Source organism: Simochromis diagramma, unplaced genomic scaffold, assembly GCF_900408965.1.
Source record: "Simochromis diagramma unplaced genomic scaffold, fSimDia1.1 OVJJ01000485.1, whole genome shotgun sequence".
Lineage (NCBI taxonomy): Eukaryota > Metazoa > Chordata > Actinopteri > Cichliformes > Cichlidae > Simochromis > Simochromis diagramma.
Genome location: NW_024387522.1, coordinates 109,114 through 132,124, shown reverse-complemented (window position 1 = coordinate 132,124; position 23,011 = coordinate 109,114).

Below are 23,011 nucleotides of genomic sequence, written 5' to 3'. Positions count from 1 at the left end.
AACTGTGTTTTATGCCCTAAAATGGATAAATTTCCCCCACAATCTATCTTGACCAAAAACTCCAAAGCCCTTTGGCAAATTATAAATGAGCTTGACCTTATAGATGTCTGGCGACACTATAATCCACTATCTAAGGAGTACACTTTCCACTCTAACCCTCACTTGTCAGCATCTCGTATAGATTATATTTTTATGTCCAAGTGTATCAGTCAGTTAGTTCAGCAGGTAAATATTGGTCATATAGGTCTCTCTGACCATGCTCCTGTGGTCTTAATCATTCAACCCATGAGACATATTGAGCGCTCTAGGTCTTGGAAGATGAGCACACTGTCTCTTTTGGATGAGAAATTTATACATTTCATAACAGAGCAAACAACATTATTCTTAGAAATAAATGATAAAGAGGAGATAGACACAAGAACTTTATGGGATAGCTATAAGGCTTACATGAGAGGGATGATTATTTCATACACAAGTCATAAAAGGAAGCAACGATTAATAAGGCAGTTAGAGATCGAGAATAATATCAAAAAGCTGGAGAAACAATACTATGTAACAAAATCAGCTGAAACATTAAGTGAGCTTAATATTGCCAGGACATCTTTGCGTAATTTGATAATGTGAAAGGCTGAAAGAGACGTCCTTCTTGCCAGACGACGGCTTTTTGAATCAGCTAGTAAGCCTAACCGCTTTCTGGCTCGTCTTGCAAGGAATACTCCATCAAGTTCCTTTATCACAGCTATTGTGGATGTGAATGGTGAAAGACAAGTAGGAAACCGTCAGATTAATGAGTGCTTCAGAGAATTCTATACAAACCTATATCAATCTGAGATGGACATAACAAGGCTTAACTCAGGCTTCTTCCTAAACGACTTAGTATTCCCTCAGCTTTCTGAAGATCAGGTTAGCCTGCTGGAGTCACCCATAACAATGATAGAGGTGGATAAAGCTATATCTGCACTCCAGTCAGGGAAATGTCCTGGGGCAGATGGTTTCCCAGTAGAATTTTTTAAGGTAATGAAAATGAAGTTAAATAGTTTATTATTAAGGGTTTTTAATAAAGCACTTGAAGAATCGAAACTCCCAGAATCTATGTACCAGGCTAATATAACATTGATAGCTAAAAAAGATAAAAACCCGGAGTTATGCTCATCTTACAGGCCTATTAGCCTTCTTGGTGCTGATAATAAGATACTTTCAAAGATACTGGCTCTTAGGCTAGAAAAAGTAATGTGCTCTATCGTGCATGCTGATCAGACAGGCTTTATTAAGGGGAGGAATTCTTACAATAATACTCGACGCCTATTTAATATTATTTGTTTTTTTAATTTTTATCAGATCTCTGGGGTTGTTGTTTCTATGGATGCTGAAAAGGCATTTGATAGAATTGAATGGGAATATATGTTTGAAATAATGAGAAGATTTGGGTTTGGAAAAAACTTTCTGGGGTGGATCAAAATTATATACAAATCGCCAATAGCATCTGTGTTAACTAACGGCTTGTTATCTTCCCCATTTTCACTGAGCAGAGGTACAGCACAAGGTAGCCCATTGTCACCACTATTATTTGCTTTGGCCATCGAGCCCTTGGCCATGGCCATTAGACAAAATCCAAGTGTTCTTGGAGTTAAAATTGGGGATAGACAACATAAAATTCTGCTTTATGCAGACGATATTCTTCTGACACTGACTGACCCTGCTAACTCTTTACCCGTTCTCATTAGGTGTATCAAGGACTTTGGTCTTATATCTGGATACAAAGTAAATGTTGATAAATCTGTTATAATGACTTTGTGTAGTGGAGGGGATAATGAACCTTTATATGTTAAACCTTTTCATTGGGCACCATCAGGTTTTGTATATTTGGGAGTTAAAGTTACACCAAATGTTGGTCACTTATATAGAGAAAATATTAATGGAATGGTTCAAGATCTTCGGGAGATGCTGACAAGATGGAGGTCACTTCCGATATCATTTTTGGGAAGAATAAATCTCATTAAAATGGTAATCCTACCGAAAATATTATATCCCACAGGCATGTTGTTTGCAATCTTGAAATCAGAAGATATTAAAGTAATTAACAAGGCTATGGTGGATTTCATTTGGGCAGGAAGAAAACCCAAAATTAAATTGGAGACACTACAGTTACCGAAAGATCTGGGCGGGTGGGGAGTGCCAAACATAGAAAATTATGTCCTCTCAATACAAGCGAGGATTCTTTCTTCCTGGATACATGAACATTCTGATCTGCCATGGCTAAATATTGAGGAAGTATTATGTAAACCATCCTCACCTGTTAACTTCTTAGGGAAACGTCTAAATGACTTACCTCACGTAATAAAGCATAACCCACTGATATATAATGCTATGTGGACGTGGGGAAAACTGAGAAAAAATTTTAACAGTAGTCTTCTGTTTAATATCTTGTCAACGTTTATAAATAATCCAGACCTTCTGCCACAAAACATAGGGTCGAGCTTTGTGGGATGGCATAAAGTAGGTGTAAAGAGGTTTTATGACCTCTTTAAACATGGTGAGTTTAAATCATTTGAATCCCTGAAGTCCCAGTATTCTATGTCAAAGACTGAGTTTTATAAGTATTTGCAATTGAGAAATTATGTGTTAAAAAATGCTAAAACATTACGAATCTCAACTGCCTCTTTTCGGTTGGAGAAATTTTTTCTGGATAATAGGGAGCATAAACATTTTGTATCAAAGTTTTATTCAGAGATTTATGCCCTAATCGTGGATAAACTGGCATGGTTGAGAAAATCTTGGGGGACGCTGCTTAAATGTGAAATAGATATACAGGCATGGGACAAAATCTTGCTCCTTCCATCCAAAATCTCTGTTTGTAACCGATTAAAAGAACTGCAGTACAACATTTTGCACAATGTGTATATTTCTCCGTATATTTATAGTAAGTATAATATGGGAACATCTCCGAATTGTCTCAAGTGTAAGGTCAGAGTGGGCACTAGATTCCACTGCTTGTAGGAATGTGCTATTATTCAGTCATTTTGGAAAGAGGTCTGCGCCAATATTAGTACAGCCATTGGTCAGCAGGTGACAGAAAACCCATTAATGTGTATATTGGGATATATTCCTGTCTCACTGGTACAACATGAGCATGTAATTCAGTCACTGTTAATGTTGGCCAGGAAAAGCATTATGTTGAGATGGGTGGGGGCTGAGCCTCCCTCCATTTCTCTATGGAAGTCGCTCATCATTGAAGTTATGACTCTGATCAGGCTGGGACATCATATTGATGGGAGCTCCCGAATTTTTGTGGACAAATGGAAGAGACCACCGGAAGCACTGGGAGTAACCTATAAACTGGATCCTAGAGGACAACAGTTATGGACATAATGTTGTAATATTCTAGTGCTGTGTAGTGTTATTATTTTGGATGTGAACCAGTCTTATATTTGTTGGGGAAAAAAGTTAAATAAAAGTTAAAAACAAAAAAACAAAAAAAAAAAACATCCTCGTATGAATATGATGTGTAAATTGATTTATTCTTGTACCTCCACACCACAGTGGCCCAATTCTTCACCCCAGTGAGGAGGTGATGATTTTCTCCTCTCATTTTAATAAACTGAGCCATTTGCTCTTTGGTCCCTAAAACATATCACAAAAAGGTTCATTCAGAAAAAATCTAAATCTGGCTGTATGTAAGGAGCAATACATGAAAAACTGCAGGACCCACCATACAAGCTAGGTTACCATTATTAAAGAAAACATAATTAGAATATAATGTGCTTGACTTTGCTTAGATGAGGGGGTCCAGCTGTCGATCAGAGGAATAGGAAAGGATTTGTGAATGTCTGTGTGTTTTAGTTTGCTTTAGTTATAGACCTGAGAGTGTGTGTAATTGTGTAGAGGAATTTATGGACACTGGGGGTCAGCCTGTCATAAACGGAGACAGGAAGCTACAGTTGGGGGATGCTAGGACCGACGGAACAGATAGGAAAGAGAAGAATTGAGTGTAGCTTGGGTGAGGGGAGCTCATAATTGTCATTACTTAGAAGCAGGTTTGCAGGAGACTCTCTACATGTTTAGCTGTAAAAGTAAGACAACAAGAGGCCGATGGCCAAGGGCAACCTCTTCCAGAAGGTGCATGCTACTGGGTCCGGTGTGGTCTCTGGAGACCTGAGGGGGAAAAGAACTGGGGTGTAACTGGTTTACGTAACAGTACCAAAAGATTATCATATACTTACATTTGAAAGTGGTTTCCTCTCCTGCTTCGACTGCCATCGTTGTCAGACAAACAACCTTCTGTATCGCCCGCAATGAATCCTGGGATATGGTAGGACACAAAGGATACGACCCATGTCCTTATTACCTGTGTGAGTATATATAGGCTGTGTCCAAATTCAGGGGTAGCAAAGGCCACATTTCTTTGCTCTTTTTCCCGGCTTTCTTATTTTGTTGCTATTGTTCAATAACAACATAGACAACAAAAGTATTTTATAGTTTATGTATTCTGAACAAAGGAATAGATAACTAAATGTTGTTGGTGCATTGCAATCTAAATTCTCTAAGCATGACTGTGAACAAGCACAGAAAACAGACAGGTATGCAGATGTCTTTACAAGGATTCGATTTACGTTACAGAGAACAAGAAACATGGAAGTGGAAAGTATAAAACCTGCTCAGCACATCAGTCTGATTCTGAATTAGTTTGTTAATCGAGGTAGCAGCAGCTTGTCTGTTTGATGGCTATGACTAAGACAGCTGCATCAATTCCTCTTTGCAGACAGATGTATAAGAGCAGCTCACAGCCCTACAGTTGAACTGAGAGAAAACATTTTAAATACTGCTGCACACTAAGCTGTGATGTTCTGCTTAGCGCTGACAGACAAAGAGATGATCAGCAAGGGGTTGTGACTTGAATATTTAGCTCAAGTCCTATTGGTTATCTGTTTTCTCAAAGCCAGGATGCTCTCAGTGGTTTTAAAGCTGGAGACGGTCCAGTTGCCAGAGAGTCTGGGGGCTTCAGATTTGAAAATTTTACACCTCAGAGTTTATAAAAATCTCATAACAAATCAGAAGTGGATTCTCAAGATATGCACTCTTTAAAATGCACTGTGGCTCACTGTCAAAGTACTCATAGATCTAAACTTGTGCTGAAAGGAAGAAGCTACACTATAAAGGAGATGAGCAAGGTGGTGAAACAAAGCAGAACAAGCAGCATATCTGGCAGAATCGAGTTACACTCAAAATAAGATTCAGGTTGGAAAGACGTGAAGCTCCTCCAGCTGTCCATCTTCATTTTCCTGTGTGGATGAAACACACTGGATCAGTTGTGTCTTTATACAAATACATTAACGTATTTATATTTGGATCTTCTGAGGTACCTGCTCTCACTGATGAGTACACAACATCTGGATCAGCTGGGTACTCTGTAACACAACATAGAGTACAGATTCATTCACTTGACTTTTATTTATAGAGTCAATTCATAACAAGAGATCGGGAGTGGCCTTAGTGGGCTCTGACATCATGAAATCCACTTTTAAAGATTCTAAAAGTATTATTGCAGCAGATTTATTAATATTACAGTAAAATCATTTACTCGTGGGTAAAAGTACAGAGACTCTTTTGATTAGGTTATAATAAAGTCCATTAGTCCTTTGGAAACACTGACAGGAAACTGAGATAATTCAAAAAGGCAAATTTAGTCATCTAGCCGTTGTAGAAATGGTCCTTACTTATGTTCAAGCATCTAAAAATGTACATTAGACAAATGTGAAATCATTTTTTTCTTCAGTAATTAGCTAATAAGGTGTGTTGTAGTACAGCTAACACAGTCACCTCCTGGAAAGAGTCCTTACACTCCTCACTAGTTACCACCTCTAGTCGCAGATATATTGTTGCTCAGGATGTAGAGAGGATTGTGGACTTATCAGGAAGTTGGTGGTACAATCACCAACTCCTGCCTCTAGATATTGAAATGCCCTTGGGCAAGGTATGGACCTCATATACCCCCTGAGGCATCCATCTTGGGCTATGCGTGAGAGTTATGTATAAAAACTCCTATTTAACAGGAAGAAACCTCCAACAGAACCAGGCTCAGGCGAGGTCGGCCATCTTTCACGACTGGTAGAGTAGTAGAACTCCACCCAAATAACAGATAAGTCCAAAAATATTTGGGGACAGAGCCTGAAAAATAAGTGACAGAATAGAAATGCTGTACAGCATTTGTAGTGTCTGTGGAACATAGACTGAACATGAACTGAAAACACCGGGTGAACCACCCAGGAACCCTGACAGTACCAATAGCAGTGAAGGATTCAGGGTGAGGTAAGAGAGGAGTAATCATAAGGAGTAGGCAAGATTTGTAATAGTTTCAAAAAGAGAAAGCAAGCGAGGCCAATAAGTATAAGAGAGTGCTCTTAAGATGAGTCGAAGATCGTCCTGTACTTTCCTGGGCATGAGGACTGGAGAGCAACATCAGAAGATTTTAGTGAGATGTGACAAATCATTGTTCAACCACTGTGAACATAACAATTGGATCTATAAAAATAACGTTTGCTGAATTGTTGTCTCAAAAGACTTGGAGGGCTTTTTGCTTTCCTCATGGATATTATTGCGCACAGGATGGAAAGGAGTTTATCACCAGAATGTACGTCATCCCCTCCTCTCTCATTCATCTCAAGACCAATAAAAGAGATCAGCATCAGTATAGAGTTCATTTATGAGATTAGGATACAATTCTGGTGATTCAATTAAGTGATTCTTACTATGTGCTAAAGCATTTACATTGCCCATGCTAAATTGCTCTTGACCTGCAAGGTTACTCAGGCAGTCATGGAGAACCTTCACACTGAGAACCTTCACTGAGAACCTTCACTGAGAACCTTCACACTGAGAACCTTCACACTGAGAACCTTCACTGAGAACCTTCACAGACATCAGGCAGTCATTGTCAGAGGGAACAGGCTCATAACTGGAGATGGGCAGTTAGAGCTAGGCGAGTCTCCTCACTGGTTCAGTCCAGTTCCTTCATTATCTGTTGGGGAACACTCCTTGGAATCAGAAACTTAGACCCTTTAAATGAATGGCCGGTCCATTAGGTTTCCTGTACTAACTGACTGATCCAGCAGTCAGTCAGGCCTGTAACAGATATGTGGGTCACACAGAACTCTACAGGCTAGGCAACAGCAGCCTGACTGCTATTAGTTATTGAGTGAAAGAATGAAAGTTACTTGTTACTGGCCCCCAAGCTCAGCTGACTTAAAACCAAGGAGGTCCATGTCTATGATGCTGTCAGGCATGCATACAAGCACATGGGGGCCATACAAACTGCACATTACCAAGAATACTGTAGCTCCTCACAAAACAAAAGCCTCTATTCAGGAGTACTCGACTCCTGAACACAAAGATTAACACAAACGTGCACCTTAAAGAAGATACCCTGCAACCTGGAAAGCAAAATGTGTCTCACTGATATCAGTAACAGGAAGTCCCAAATTGTTACTAATGTGGTGTTGTCATGGAGTCCTCTCCTAAATTTCTCCTGAACAAATGCATGTGTAGTCAGGAAGCATTCAGCGTGTACCTAATGGTGGGTGTATGTGCCCTGGTCAACTGTCGGCAGACAGTGTAATCTTCTTTAACCACGTTTACAATGAAACAATTTGCTCCTTTGTGAAAACCACTCCAAAAGCTGATTCAAAGGAGCCAGAATCACCAATGATTTCATCCTATGGTCTATGTATGAGTGGATGTTGCAGAGGTTACCAGTATTTCTGCCCGCAGGTCTCTGAGATCTGATTTGAACTTGGCCATAAGTGACCTCAGAAGGGCCTGTGAATGAGAGAGAGATGATGATTTACTGAACAGAGAAACAAGGTCACGCAGAAACACTGACACTCAGCTAAAGAAATGGACCTGTGAGAGTCAAAGTGAAAGGTTTGTTTATTTCTTGTGGTGGTGCAGGTGTTTTCCTGCACCTCAGCTGACTGCATGGGGGTGTGATCGCATGTTATTTACCTGACACGGGTGAACTCAAAGGGGAGTTGTCTGAGTGGTTTCTTGCAAACCTTTCTATGGACTGTGATTTTTGCATGTTACTTTACCTCACCTTTAAGTCCTTATTACAAAGATGTAAGTTAATACATCCATTATTTGTTTTGTATGAAAGGAAAGTTTATTGGTTTAGTTTTAAAATAAAAATGCACACAGTATGGCTTATTGGAGATGCATCACAGCCCATCAAGCATGTTTTACTGCATACATCAGAACAATGAAGAGGATTTCTGGATGCAGCTTTTGGAGTGACGATGCTTTCACATGGTGGGACAAGAAGGAGATATTGGAAACGGGACCATCACAGTGGCATGTAGCACAATGCACACATCAGACGTGGTAGGACACGTGGATTCACTCTGTTTACTTTTGAATGCTTTGAACACAGTTTGGAAGAACACAAGAGACCAAGGAAGACCAACAGAGGGGCAGCCGCGCCACTGTCCCAGAAACAGCTGAGGAGAGTCCCAGATGAGGGCTCACTCAGCAGCCGCGGAGCAGAAGCCAGGGGGGGTTGCAGTGACGCGCCCGTGAGCTCCGCCGGCCGCCAGCTGTGCCTGAGTGACCGAGCCCCAGGCCGAGAGGCCGGGGGCACCCCACCTCCGAAGGGGCCCGAGCGAGCCCCAGGCTCCAGGCCCCGATAAGCGGCCGCCAAGGAGTGAGCCGGTGTGTACCCGGACGCCCATCCCCGGACACAAAGAACCACCAACGCACCGACACCTGAGGGAGTCCGCCACTGGCAGGGGAAGTGGTGGTGGGGGGAGATAGGCCTCCAAACCTTGGAGGGCCTGAGATGTCCCCAGAGAGGTGGCGTCTGATACCCAACCTGACATATAGACACAGACATACAGGCACACACAGACACAAACATCCATTCCCACCCTCATGCTCTCATGCTTGTGTTCTGGGGGCCTCTGGATGTCTGGAGTTTTGATCTCCTCCATACCTGCTTCATGCCCTGGAGGACGGGGCTGTGGCCCCCCCACACTCCCTAGCAGATCGTTACATGGAGAAACCTCTGGAATACAAGCGCGCTGATCCACACAGGTATGCACACAGGTGTTCACTGCTCGTAGACCCAAATTACACCTTTCTTGGCTGCTACCTCGAAGCACATCTGTCCTGCGTGCTGCACAACAACATTTAATATTCAGTATTTACTGCTGTTTACACTTAGCTAGATTAATGCGATGGTGTTGTGTTTAGTATGTTGCTTTGTTTTTGGTTTTTTGTTTTGTCTTTTTTGCTTGTTTTCTATTCTTCTCTCAACAGGTGATCCAGGAGATTTTTTTTTCTCCCCCCCTTTCTCACTGTCCCTCTCCCCTTCTGTTTTTCTTTTCCTTCCTCTTTCTTTCTCCCTTTCCTATCTCTCACTCATGTCTGTCCCGTCTGTAACATCTGAAAATAAAATATAATAAATAATAAAAACAAAGATCGACCAAATGGACCAATACGGCAATGCCACGATGATCCATTTGGCAAAGTAAATCCATTGGGTATCCTTGTTTTTCAGAAGCAATCCGCAAAGACATACAGAAAAAAACAAAAATAAGAACAACCCCAGGTTTCTCTTCAGCTCTGTAGCAGGGCTGAACAAAAAGTCAGAAGCTCTGTGAGCCAACCATCCATTTAACGTTAACTAGTAATGACTTCATGAGACTTCTTCACAAATAAGTTTTTTATCATTAGAGAAAAATTACAAATAATCATCCACAGATGTAAGCTTAATTAGTTTTACAGCTTTTTATCTAACCCCATAAACTGAACTGAATTTCCAATATGTTTCATAATTTTGTGTGTGTGCATTTTGTACCTGCAGCATGTGTCCTCACAGCAGAGTAGACTGCATCTGGACCAAGAGAAGGGTTTTCTGAAGAATAAACAGAGATCAAACAGAAACATGTTTCCCTGTGATAAACTGCAAAACAGTAACTTCATTCTAACCTTCCCAAAATGGCAGCTGAGCGCCTACACTCAGCTTACCTCGCCTCTTCTTCTTCTGTCTGATGTTGATATCAGCATAGGTCACTTCTTCAGGAGCATGTGAAGTCTTGGTGACTGAGAAGGAGAGGAAAATCAGACTCAAAACACTTTGTATGTAATGGTGCATTACGGTGTAGTGCTAGATCAGATGAGAAAGCTGGGGTGGAATAGGTCAGGGAGTAGTTGTAGGTTGTACTGGTTGATATAGCAAGTTACTAGCGATGTGAATCGATAAGAATGTAGTGATTCATTATTGGTATCACATATCAATTTGATTCTCTTATTGATTCTCACTGGCTTTGCTCTGGGAGTCGGCATCATCATTAAAGCAACACATCAAAAACAAAAATACAAACATTTGTGTTAATTAATTACATGCTTTGGGTCAAAGGTTTGTACAGGTAATTATTAGGTATATTAATGATCATTTATGGTTGTGGTGTGATCTGCTCCTCGTTCCTCGTTTCCCTGTGTGTTGTTGTGTCAGTTTTGCTGCCCCCACCAGGTCTGGAGAGTCCCTGCCTTGGAGCCAGCCACACCTGTGATAATAACTCACCTGTTGCTGATCTGCCTAATCCAGGGGCTCTACTTAAGAGGGCAGTGGAGCAGCAGTGGGCACGGGATCGTTAAACTAGAAATACAGTTGGTGTGGAGCTCGTGTTTTCAATACTCTCTTGTTGGAATGGTTAACGTGTTTAGTCGGCCAGTGTATGGGACAGTACTCATTGTGGCATCTCTCGTTTCCAGGGTGATTACGAGACGTGTGGAGGGAGCAGTACACAGTTGAACACAGGCACCAAGGAGGACGAAGCACAACCGCGCATCACGGAGAGGAACCACGGCACGGGGAATTGGGAAAGCACACACCGTGGACTGTTGGCACTGTTTTTTGTGTAAATAAACACACTTCTCCATTCTAAAAGTCCAGCATTTGGGTTCTCCTTCAGCCAGCCCTGACAATATTACACAAAACACTTTAAGTATAATTACTAGGGGTGGGACTCAATTGAAAAAATAATCTAATTAATTAGAGTCTTGGTAATTAATTCATCTCGATTAACTGAATTTAATCACACAAGAAAATTTGCCCCAAAGTGCAAATCTTTTTTTTTTTTTATTTTAAAGGGTTTTACTGGATAACAAAATAAATAATAGACATGGACATGAATATTTGAAACTCAAGCTATGCTGGCATTAGGCATTTTCTGTTCTGCAGTTTGCCCTCTAGTGGTTGTTTTTGTGTATTTTTTACTGATCCAGCCAGAGGCAGTTTCTAATCTGTTGCCATCGACGCCTTCACAAGTTGATAAACGGCATCATTTAGTGGAAAGAAGCTATATCATTCGGATTATCTAAACTGGAAGGAACTACTTCCTCTTCCACCTTTCATAGTCATATGCAAAATATAGCTGTATAATAATCATGTCTATATGATTATTAATCATATAGACATGATTATTAATAAGCAATAAGAACAAGTAGACTGATGTCCTGTAATCATTATGATGCTATAATTTGAGATACAATAAAAGAGACAATAAATAAAACAAGTTTTTGTACAAAGTATCTATATTGGATCAGTATCGTTGACACCAACCTAAATTTTACTTCGGTATCGGATTGGAAAGAAAATCAGTGGTCTCGCATCATGGGAGTCTCCCAGCAGCCTGTGCCTACTGCAACATACTGAAGTTATCAGAATTGGTTAACTTGGGAGATTTTAAGTCTGTCTTAAGTGAATGAGAGAATAACTCTTACTCAGTGTGATTGTTTTTAATGTCACTCTGAAGTTGATCTTCTTTTGTATATTTTTCACGTGTTTGTATGGGATATTACACATACTTATGTGGTATGTGTATTTTGACTTTTGTTGCCACGATGGCAGGTCTCTCTTGGAAATTAGATTTTTTACCTGGATAAATAAAGATTGGATTTATATAGCGCTTTTCAAAGCACCCAAAGCGCTTTACAATTCCACTGTTCATTCACTCTCACATTCACACACTGGTGGAGGCAGCTACGGTTGTAGCCACAGCTGCCCTGGGGCAGACTGACAGAAGCCAGGCTGCCATATCGCGCCGCGAACTAAAAACAATAATTAAGGGAGGATTCAGGGTCACCTGGTCCAGCCCTAACTATATGCTTTAGCAAAAAGGAAAGTTTGAAGCCTAATCTTAAAAGTAGAGATAGTGTCTGTCTCCTGAATCCAAACTGGAAGCTGGTTCCACAGAAGAGGGGCCTGAAAACTGAAGGCTCTGCCTCCCATTCTACTTTTAAATACTCTAGGAACAACAAGTAGGCCTGCAGAGCGAGAGCGAAGTGCTCTAATAGGGTGATATGGTACTACAAGGTCATTAAGATAAGATGGGGCCTGATTATTTAAGACCTTGTATGTGAGGAGCAGGATTTTGAATTCTGGATTTAACAGGAAGCCAAAACAGGAGAAATCTGCTCTCTTTCTAGTCCCTGTCAGTACATTTTGGATAAGCTGAAGGCTTTTCAGTGAGTTTTTAGGACATCCTGAAAATAATGAATTACAGTCATCCAGCCTGGAAGTAATAAATGCATGAACTAGTTTTTCTGTGTAATATGTGCATTGAGGGACATATCCTGGTCAAAAATGACTCCAAGTCACTTATGGACTCCTTAGAGATTTTCTCCATCCCTTTGTTTTTGTTTACCTAGATGATATCTTGATCTTTTCTTGATGAACACAGAGATCATGTGTGCTTAGTATTGGAAAGATTATTGGAGAACAAGTTTGTTAAAGTAGAGAAATGTGATTTTCATTGTTTCCTTTCTTTGTTACATAGTTGAAAAGGAGCATCTCCCTTCCAACCAGACAAAGGTGCAAGCGGACAGAGATTGGCCAACTCCTGAGACCCGCAAGCCCTGGCACTGATTCTTTGGTTTTGATAACTTTTACTGCCATGTCACCAGAGACTTTAGAGACTTTTATTGTGGCCTTTCACTATCTCAACGAGCGTTTCTCGTCAACTCCTGTTCTCTCTCAACCAGATCTCTCCAAACATTTCATTGTGGACGTGGACCAATCAGACTCTGATATGGGGGCAGTTCTGTTCACCAGTGAAGAGACAATGAGAAAAAAAGCACATGGGTGCATTTGACCTTCAATCTGTTGTGAAAAATGCGGTATGGACCCTTTGCTCTTGCTTTAGTGTGGATGTGAGAGGAGGCCAGCGGTTCTAGTTGTGCCTGTGGGGCATAGAGAGCTTCTGACGAAACACCCAATCATCGTGTGGCACAACCACAAAAACCTTGCACACCTTCAAGCTGCAATGAGACTCAATGTCTGGCAAGCCAGATGGTCCCTGTTTTTTCTCATTTCAATTTCACCATCACTTACAGACCCGGTTCTCAGAATATCAAGCCAGACGCACTGAACCGCCAAAACTCCATCACTGAGCAACGTCCAAGACCACCATCCTGTCCCCTGTTCTTTGCTCTCCAACCTGGGAGATGTATTCAGCCGTCCATGAAGCTCTACAGGCTGAACCTGACCCAGGAACTGGAACCCCTGGCCTCCTCCCATGTTCAAACTAGAGAAAGCGCTAATTAAATGCACTGGGCCCAGACCCCAAAATTTACGTTATCCATGAGCCAATCACACAATCTCGTTTCTGTGATGGTGGTTTTGGTGGAAATCCCTGTCTGAGGATGTCTGTGAATATGTTTCTACCTGTTCAATCTGCACCCAGAACAAGTCCTCTAACTTACACCGACAGGATTATTCAGAACAGGCCCATAACTTAATGATCTCATCTGTCACCCATCTCTCTCCTTTCGAGTTGACCCTGGGGAACCAACCACTTGTGTTCCCTGCAATTGAAGTTGATCAAATTATTGGTGGGGACAATTCAATAATCACTGGATATTGGTGGGGACATGTCCCTTCCGTCCACGCCAAATCTACGCCCTTGCCACACCTTGTACATTTATAATGGAAGGGAAATGGACTTGTCGTGCCTCCTGAAGTGTCATGGTCCTTGGTCATTTGACCCAGTGTTTTGCGTTCTTAGTGCAGGCTGAGAGAGGTGGACCAACTGATTGAGTTCAGTTGGTTAAGAAGTCTTTGATCCAGGAGTAGGTGGTGGGGGGTATGAAGGTGATGAGAATGTCTGGTACTATGGTGCTGAACACTGAGCTGTAGTAAAAAGAAAGAAAAGTGCATAGCTGACATAGCTCTTCCTGTATTCCAGATGGCTCGGCGTTCTGTGAAAAGTGAGAGTGATGGTGAACACCATGTCAGAACATAAGGGTGTCCATAAATGCACGTGTAATCGTATCATCAGATTTGTGGCTGTATGTTCGCGAATCTAGGGTGAAAGCAGGTGCTGGGCTGTCAACTGAGAGTCTGGGGATGATGGGCACAACTTGCCCATCAACAGGGTTAGGTCACTGAGGTAGTCAAAAAACTCCTTGGTTGCAGGGTGGATGCAGTTTGCCCTGAGTTCATGAAGGCTTTTATACTTCGGCTGCTGCCCCCGTGACCCAGCCCCATATGAGCAGGAGAAAATTAATGGATGGATTGAATTTTAATAAATATTTGATATGCCAAATAGTATGTGGCAGGCAGGATTTAGACCCAGATGCAGGACATGTAGAAAGTGAGGAAAACATAATGCTTAATAGGAAGATAAACTAAACACAGGACACAAAGAACCACAAAAAACAAAAGAAAACAGGAGGAGAATAAGGAGATAAGAGAAAATTGACACAATTAAACTGGGGAGCAAGGAGAACAAAAGCAGGAACACAGAGGGGGACTGCATACTGCATAATCAAGATACACAGAGACTCAACGGAAAAATAATCTAGGAAGTAGGAACTTCGAGGCAGAATACAAATAAAGACTGATGGAAGACAGACTAATGTCATTTTTATACTTCTATTGACATCAAGAAAAACAGAAAGAATGTGACTGATAGAGTAAAACTCAAATAATGTGTACAGAAATGGAGATTAAAAACCCACAAAGAAACTCAAAACCATGGGTTCAAGACATGTTTCGGTGTTTTTTAGGACTTTCTTTTTTCTCAAATACACCGTGTCATCCTTTGCCTGTATATGCTAGTTCAGGTGGACCAAATCCTAATCCAGCCTGATCACTAAAATGGTAAGAGCAGCACTTCAGTTCACTGTTTGGAGTTTTGAAACTCTCAGCAAACAGACTTCACGCTGACCAACACTCAGTTCATCAGAGACCAACCATGATTGTTAGTTTGTGTCATTGTGAAGATTCATGACTTCTTCTAAAGTCTAAGAGTTGACTACAGCTGACTGTGAACTAGAGCTGGGCGATAGAACGATAACGATATGTATTGCGAAATAACTTTTTCTCAATAAAAAAATTAAACTATTGCAATAGACCTCATCTCTCTTGTCCTCTTAAAAAAAAGAAGAACAGCCGATCCAAATTAGGTAACGCAGAGTCGAACCAATCACAGCCGCAGCGTCACGTCACGTGACTTGTTACGTACAGCACAAGTGCCAAGCCGCGCATGTGTATTTGTTTGGGAAGCAGCTAGCCGCCGTGCCGCCCGGGTAATAGAGAATAGAATAGAATAGAATAGAATAATCCTTTAATTGTCCCACAAGGGGAAATTTGGTTGTAACAGCAGCCAAAAAGACACATATACAAACAAACAGGACACAGAGCAGAAACATACACAATTTTTCTTACATATTTTTTCTTAAGGACAATGGTTACTATAAACAGAGTACTGTACAGTTATTAAATTAAATAAAAAATAACAACAGATAAGAGGCAAACCAGGTTATAGTGTGAATCGGTTAATTAACTTATTGCAGTTACAGCGCAGATGTAAACATCTGTGATTGTTGGGAGCAGCTCAGATTGTACAGTCTGACAGCTGCAGGGAGGAAGGACCTGCGGAAACGCTCCTTCATGCATCGAGGATGCAGCAGTCTGTCACTGCAGCAGCTCTGCAGCAACATCTACATGCATGGGCTGGGAGACTCTGTCCATCAGAGATGTTATTTTGGCCAGAGTCCTTCTGTCTTCCACCACCTGCCCTGGGTCCAGGGTGCATCCCAGAACAGAGCTGGCCTTCCTGATGAGTTTATCCAGCCTCTTCCTCTCAGCTGCCGATAAACTGCTGCTCCAACATACCACACTGTAAAAAATGACAGATGCCACCACAGAGTCATAGAAGGTCTTTAAAAGCGCTCCCTGGACTCCACATGACCTCAGCCGCCTCAGCAGGTAGAGTCTGCTCTGACCCTTCCTGTAAAGAGCATCAGTGTTGTGGCTGCAGTCCAGTTTATTATTCAGGTGAACACCCAGGTACCTATAAGAGTCCACTATCTCAATGTCCACCGGTGTCAGTGTGGTGGGTCTGCGTCTCCGGAAGTCCACCACCAACTCCTTGGTTTTCCCGGCGTTGATCAGCAGGTGGTTCTGCTGACAGGTGAGTCAGAGCTCGGTGCAGGAGGTAGATGTGTCATGGTCCTGGGCCATGTTGGCCCAGTATTCTTAGTTCTCATGTGTCTTTGTATTCAGTTCCCTGTTTAGGCTCTGTTTCCTGAGTTGCCCTGTCGTGTTGTTCCCTGAGTGCTTTCCCTTTGTGACTCTCACCCCCTGTGTGCCCCTCTGTGTATTCATGAGCCCTCGTCCCCTTTCGTGTTTATTCCGTGTCTCCCCTGCCCGTTATGTTGGTGTTCTACTCGTGCTCTCTCTCCTCCTGTCTGAACCTCTGTACTTCCTGTTTCACCTCGCCCGTCTCCCGTCAGTGTTGTGTTCACTCCTGCCATGTCTCGTGATTATTATCAGTGTCACCTGTGTTCCCCGTGTGCTCCCACTTCCCTCGTTAACCCTCTGTGTATTTATGTCTGAGTCTCCCTCAGTTCTGTGTCGCGTTCTCCCTCATGCTGTGTGGATTTCCCTGTTTCTCTCTCCTTGTGCTCTAGTTTTCCCAGTTTAGTTTATTTTGTATTGTTTCTCGTGGCCAGCAATAAAGCTGTGTTTTTTGAGTTCATCCCCGTGTGTGTGAGTTTTGCGATTGGGTCCTCATCCTGCCTGCAACACAGCGATCCTTGACAGAAGAACGCGACCAGTAATGGACCTGTGTCTGTGTGAGTGGGTGTTGGACTTCCTCACTGGCAGAACTCAGGTGGTGAGGGTGGGCAGGTGCTTCTCCAACAGCATCACCATCAACACAGGAGCACCTCAGGGATGTGTCCTCTCGCCACTGCTCTACTCCCTCTACACTTCAGACTGTGTGGCCACCCATGGCTCCAACACCATTGTGAAGTTTGCTGACGACACAGTGGTGTTGGGTGCCATCTCCAACAACGATGAGGCGGCCTACATGGATGAAGTGAAGAATCTGGCATCGTGGTGCCAGGACAACCACCTCCAGCTGAACGTCAGCAAGACCAAGGAGCTGGTGGTGGACTTCAGAAGGGGTCAGCACAGAGACTACAAGCCCATTATCATCAATGGAGCTCCAGTGGAGAGGGTGCAGTCCTTCAAGTATCTTGGTGTCCACATCTCCTCAGACCTGACATGGGCTGCCCACATTCAGGTCCAGACCAAAAAGGCTAGGCAGCGCCTGTATCACCTACGACAACTGAGGAAGTTCAGGGTCTCTCCAAAGAGCCTCAGGATTTTCTATACAGGCGCTGTGGAGAGCATCCTCACACAGAACATGACATCGTGGTTTGGGAACAGCTGTGTGAAGGACCAAAAAGCTCTCCAGAGAGTGATCCGTACAGCAGAACGCTGCTGCAGGATTGCTCTCCCCCCGCTTCAGGACACCTACACCAGGAGATGCCGGACTAGAGCAGCGCAGATACTGAAGGACCCGTCCCATCCTGGCAACAAACTGTTCCAACTTCTGCAATCTGGTAGAAGGTTCCGCATCTTCCGGGCAAGGACAGAGAGACTCAAGAGGAGCTTCTATCCCCAAGCCATCCGTGCCCTAAACACACACACCCGCCCTCTCACATCATCTATAATTGACTGAGACAGGACTCTCTTCCAGACACTAAACCAAGGCACAATGTACATTTCAATTCCTTTAATTTTAAATATGTTTATATTGTCTCCTGTAAAATAGTCAGATGTCTATTCATATTAATATACAGAATTCACCTGCTTGCTGCTACTACTGCACATTCACCCAGTGTATATACTATATGTCTGTATGTATATATATATATATATATAATGTTCTTCCTCTACACCCCCCCCCCAATTTTTGCACATGTCGAGGAGCGTGTCAGGCTACATTTCACTGTGTGTTATACTTGTATAACTATGCATGTGACAAATAAAGAACCTTGAACCTTGAACCTTGAAAAGTTACCTTACTGCTATCATTTGTTAACATGACGCTTGTTCTTATACATGTAATACATTTATTACCAAGCTGAGAGTTTATCCGCTGGTCATTCGACATGACGAATGACTTCTGAAGTCTTAATTCAGCTCAAGACGCTGTAGATTCCCGTCAGTAACACTTTCGGTCCGCTAGTAAAACGTAGTTCTATTAATCTGCGCTTGAACCGGATGTAAGTTCCAAAAAACTGAATTTTGGAACTGAAATTGAATGGTGAGAAGTGAAACTGAAATTATTCGAGAGATGAATTTTTAAAGGATAAAATGCAGTTTCAAAGCAAATCAATTCATTTTCAAACCATAAATTCAATTTCACATTAGACTAATTCAAATTCAGTTTTCAAAAGCATTTATTCAAGTTACAATTCAAATTCAAATTGAACTTATTCAAATTCAGTTTCTGATGGCACAGATTTCTGCCCATAGTAATCTGATTACTTTGATAAACATGTAACTTGGATGGATTGGATGCTGGCGTGACCACAGTGCACACGTCTGCTGTTGCTCACAGTCGTCCAAGGGCCGCTCAGGGAGTTTCTGTGTTCAGACACATGAAACATTAGAGGGAACGTTGGTCACCACATTAAATGTTGCAAATAGTTCTGTAATTTTCTCAGACAATGACAACATGTGAAGTATGCACAACTAATTACTGTAGTTTTGAGAAACATTTGTTTCCACTTGAAAAGCTTATTTCATTGTGGTTGAATAAAATAAGTGATAAGTGTTCATTTTGTTACAGAGCATGGTGGGAAAGGATGGAGAGAATCCCCCACTAAGCTTTCCGGTTGGCATTACTTTAATTTTGTTTTGTATTGATTGCATGCTTTGGTGTTTCTTTGTGTTTGATGTGAGGTGTGAGCCACACCCATGTGGGAGTGGAGACTCTACTCTAGTCCAGCTGCAGCTGTTTGGAGTTGAGTACAGGGAGCAGCTGATTGGGGAGGATTGGAACCCTTCTCTCAAGGGGAGAGGAAACAGGAAGTAGGGTTGTTGTTGTTTTTAGTAGGACACTGGTGCAGCAGGGAAGCCTCGAAGATCCAGGACGAAGTGTGCACATTTTAACGGTAAAGATTTTTAACCTGGCTTTGCTTTTAAAATAATCTGAGGCTGTTGGAGGCAGTGCTGGGAGGCAGGAAAAAACACTGGACTGGAGACTCTGTGCCCCTGAAAAGGAAACTGGAGCAGTTTTAGGGAAGTTCCAGCTCCCAGGATGTGAAGTGGAGACCCAGCCTCGAACAAAGTCAGGCCTGAAAAGTTGGGTGGCAAGCCTTTTTGAAGAAGATGCAGGATTGATACGTTTTGGCTGCTTGTTCTTCCAAGTGACCACCTTCCCCCTGTTTGTAACCAGGCTAACAACCCTGACCGCGGTGGCCTTGGATTCCTGGCCAGAGTTGTCTTCAGCCAGTAGTTTGACCCGGAGAAAGAACAAATAAATCTTGTGTACCGCATTGCAGTGCGTGTGGTGGTTGGTTACTGGTCAATATAACATTTTGTTTACAGGATCTCATCTGTATCACAGACGGGTGTGGACGCGAAGCGTTTTCAAATCTACCTGTGCTGCTGTGGACGTAAAGCTATTCCAGCGTGCAGCAAAGCGAGTGAAATGTGCAGAATAAGATGAAGTTGCATATCTTTTCTGCGAGACCTGTTGCAGTACTGATGGTCCTGTTGTGAAGGGTCCTCCCACTGTGTGTGGACAGAGTGCAGATGTGGCTCAGGGGTTGTGTGGAGATGCTGGACTGGTCTAAGATGACCGAAGCTTCCACTGCACATTCTGAATAACACAAATACATCATCAGATGTGCTCTCAAATAAAATGTCAGCATAAGAGAAAGTGTAAAGTGTCACTTGGCTTATTACCTATTTAAGGAACATTTCTTATTCCACTCTGTCACACACCTGCAAATTCAGAAACCTCAGCATCGAATGTTTCCCCCCAAAATTTGTCAGTTTTAAATTGTTGTGATTAGTTTTTAGTTTTCATTCTAAAACGAAAACAATTACAAATTTTGGTGCGATTGCAAAGGTTTTTCCTTTACATCAAGACTAAATAAAGCTCTGTGGGCTTTTTATCGATACAATAAAAGGAGGAAACAAACTCTCTTCGGAGGGTATTTGAGTCTTAAACTTGAATCGTTTCTCGCAGCAGCAGGAATCAGAGTCTGAAAGCTGCCAGCTGGTTTCCAACACAATGAGGCCACTGTAATGGGAGACACTGAACAGACGGCCCTGGTGTTTCACTGGGATGCTCTCTGCACATTGCAGTGTGTTTCTTAAACCCACTTCATATCAAGCTCATTGGGTGTGTTGCAGGTTATTGTTAAATTTCCATAGCAGGAAATAAACTGGTCCCTTAATGGTTTCAACGTGAAATATTCAAACACAAAGATCTGGTCCACTGTTTGTGTGTCAGAAGTTCCTCTGTGTGCATGTGGAGACATCTGATGTTAAATCAGAACATGAACAGGTGACATGAAGAACATTTGTCAGCCTCATCAGCTTCCTCTCTATGAGCCCTGCAGGGTTTTTAGCCTCCCATCTCCCCTCTGCATCACTTCTTTCTGTGGTTTCCTGCTGATCTGAGCTTATTGTGACTGAGTTTTGGCTCTGTGGGCTCTCCTGGTTCCTCTTCAGACTGCGACAGACGTCAGGGACTAAACATGATCATATTTAACATCAGTTCAACAGGAAATCATGGCTGAGTTCATCACACACGTCTTTAAAACACTTCTGTTGGATCCATGAAGGGCTGTGAGGTCACTAACAAACACATCTGTGGTTCCTCCACACTGACCTCACACCTCCCAGCTCCTGATTGGCCACTTCAGTCACATGTCAGAGTAAAGGCCCCGTCTCTCAGCCCTGTGTCTCCATCTAGCTGTTTATTATAAATAAAATGTGTTTATGTGGCACTTTTCACAGATAAAAATCACAAAGTGCTTCACAATAATACCACAATAAAGCCTCAGTGCCTGAGAAGCCAACAGTGGGACCAACAGTGACCTCTGACCTGCAGACCTGAGTGCTCGGGAACAAGCACGAGGTATCCACAGGTCAGAGACACACTGATGGCTCAGTGTTTATAATTTCATTATTATTATCCTTTGTTTGGGTTAAATTATTGTTTAATATTACAGCTATAATAACAGCAAAGTGTCTGTATTACATTTACAATAAAGTCTGAATAAATGAAATAATAAAAAATGAATCCACAGATGCACGATTCATTATTTAAGCACAGAAGTCTTCGTTTTAATGACTCCCGCAGATATAACAGATTCTCATGTGTTGATGTAAATGGAGAGTCCTCTTCACACACTGAGGTTACACCTCGCTCCAAATGATTATGTAAATTGTATTTAGGTGTTACACAGATTACATATGTTGTTTTTCAGTTAAACCCGTGGATGGCATTGTGTCTCAGGACTCTCTGGGTCACTGACATCAGTCTCAGGCCCCTGTGATCATTAGTTTGCCAGCTGAGCCCAATTAAAGGATAAACTACTAATAAGGATGTTCCACATTATTAAGCAGGCCACCATTTTCAAGCAACATGGGGAAGAAAATTATCTCTCTGCTGCTGAAAAGCATGAAATAATTGAATGCTTTGGACAAGGGATGAAAACCTTGTCCAAGTGTGATCACCATAGTGTTAAGAGATTTGTGGCTGAGTCCGAGCACACACGGGTTCGTGCAGATAAAGGCGCTGTTGTGGATAGGCGTAGCTTTGGGTCACGTGGTGTCGGTAATAGTAATAGTGATTGCTATATCACCTGTTCACGGCCCGAGGGAATTTTTGTGAATGAGTGGGTGATGGGGAAAGTCGACTTTTGCTGAGCGCTCAAGCTTGGAATGTTTTGATCAGTGTTTTTCTGGATTTTAAGGATTTGATAACAAATAAAGGAGTTTTTAACCTGGAACTTTGACTTACGTGTTGAACAGCGGGCGCGTCAACATTATTCCCCTATTCAGCTGCTCGGCGACTCAAACGCTTGACAGTCGCCAATATTTGTCAGCAAGATGTGCGACGGCAATGGAGCCTCCCGCAATCAGCGCTGAATAAACGCCGACGCGAGCCCACACACCGCCGCCACTACACCCGTAAAAGCGGCTAGATCGACAGATAAGGAGAAGACGACGGTGGTATGTGAACTGTGTTTGTGCTGGTGTTGTTTGTTTGAACGCAGTTTGGATTCTGACCACATGAAGATGTTGTTGTGACACGCCCACTGCTACGTGTGTGTGTGTGTGTGTGTGTGTGTGTGTGTGTGTGTGTGTGTGTGTGTGTGTGTGTGTGTGTGTGTGTGTGTGTGTTGCCTTTGTTTTGGATTTTGGCATGCTGCTTATGTTGAATGCTTAAAATGAGTGGATCACAGGCTGCATCTGTTGTTGGAAAAACTGAACAGGATAAAAGATTCATTTCTCTCACTGAGAAAGCTCTTGCAAACAAAATCGAAACCATCCAAACAGATCGGAAAAGGCATGTAAACAAAATGAAAAGTGTTGTTATGTCTCTTAAAGAGCTAATGAAAGATGATAAAAATCATTCACAAGTCAAAAAACAGTTTGATGAGTTGACACACCTGTTTAAGGATGCCAGTGCATTGC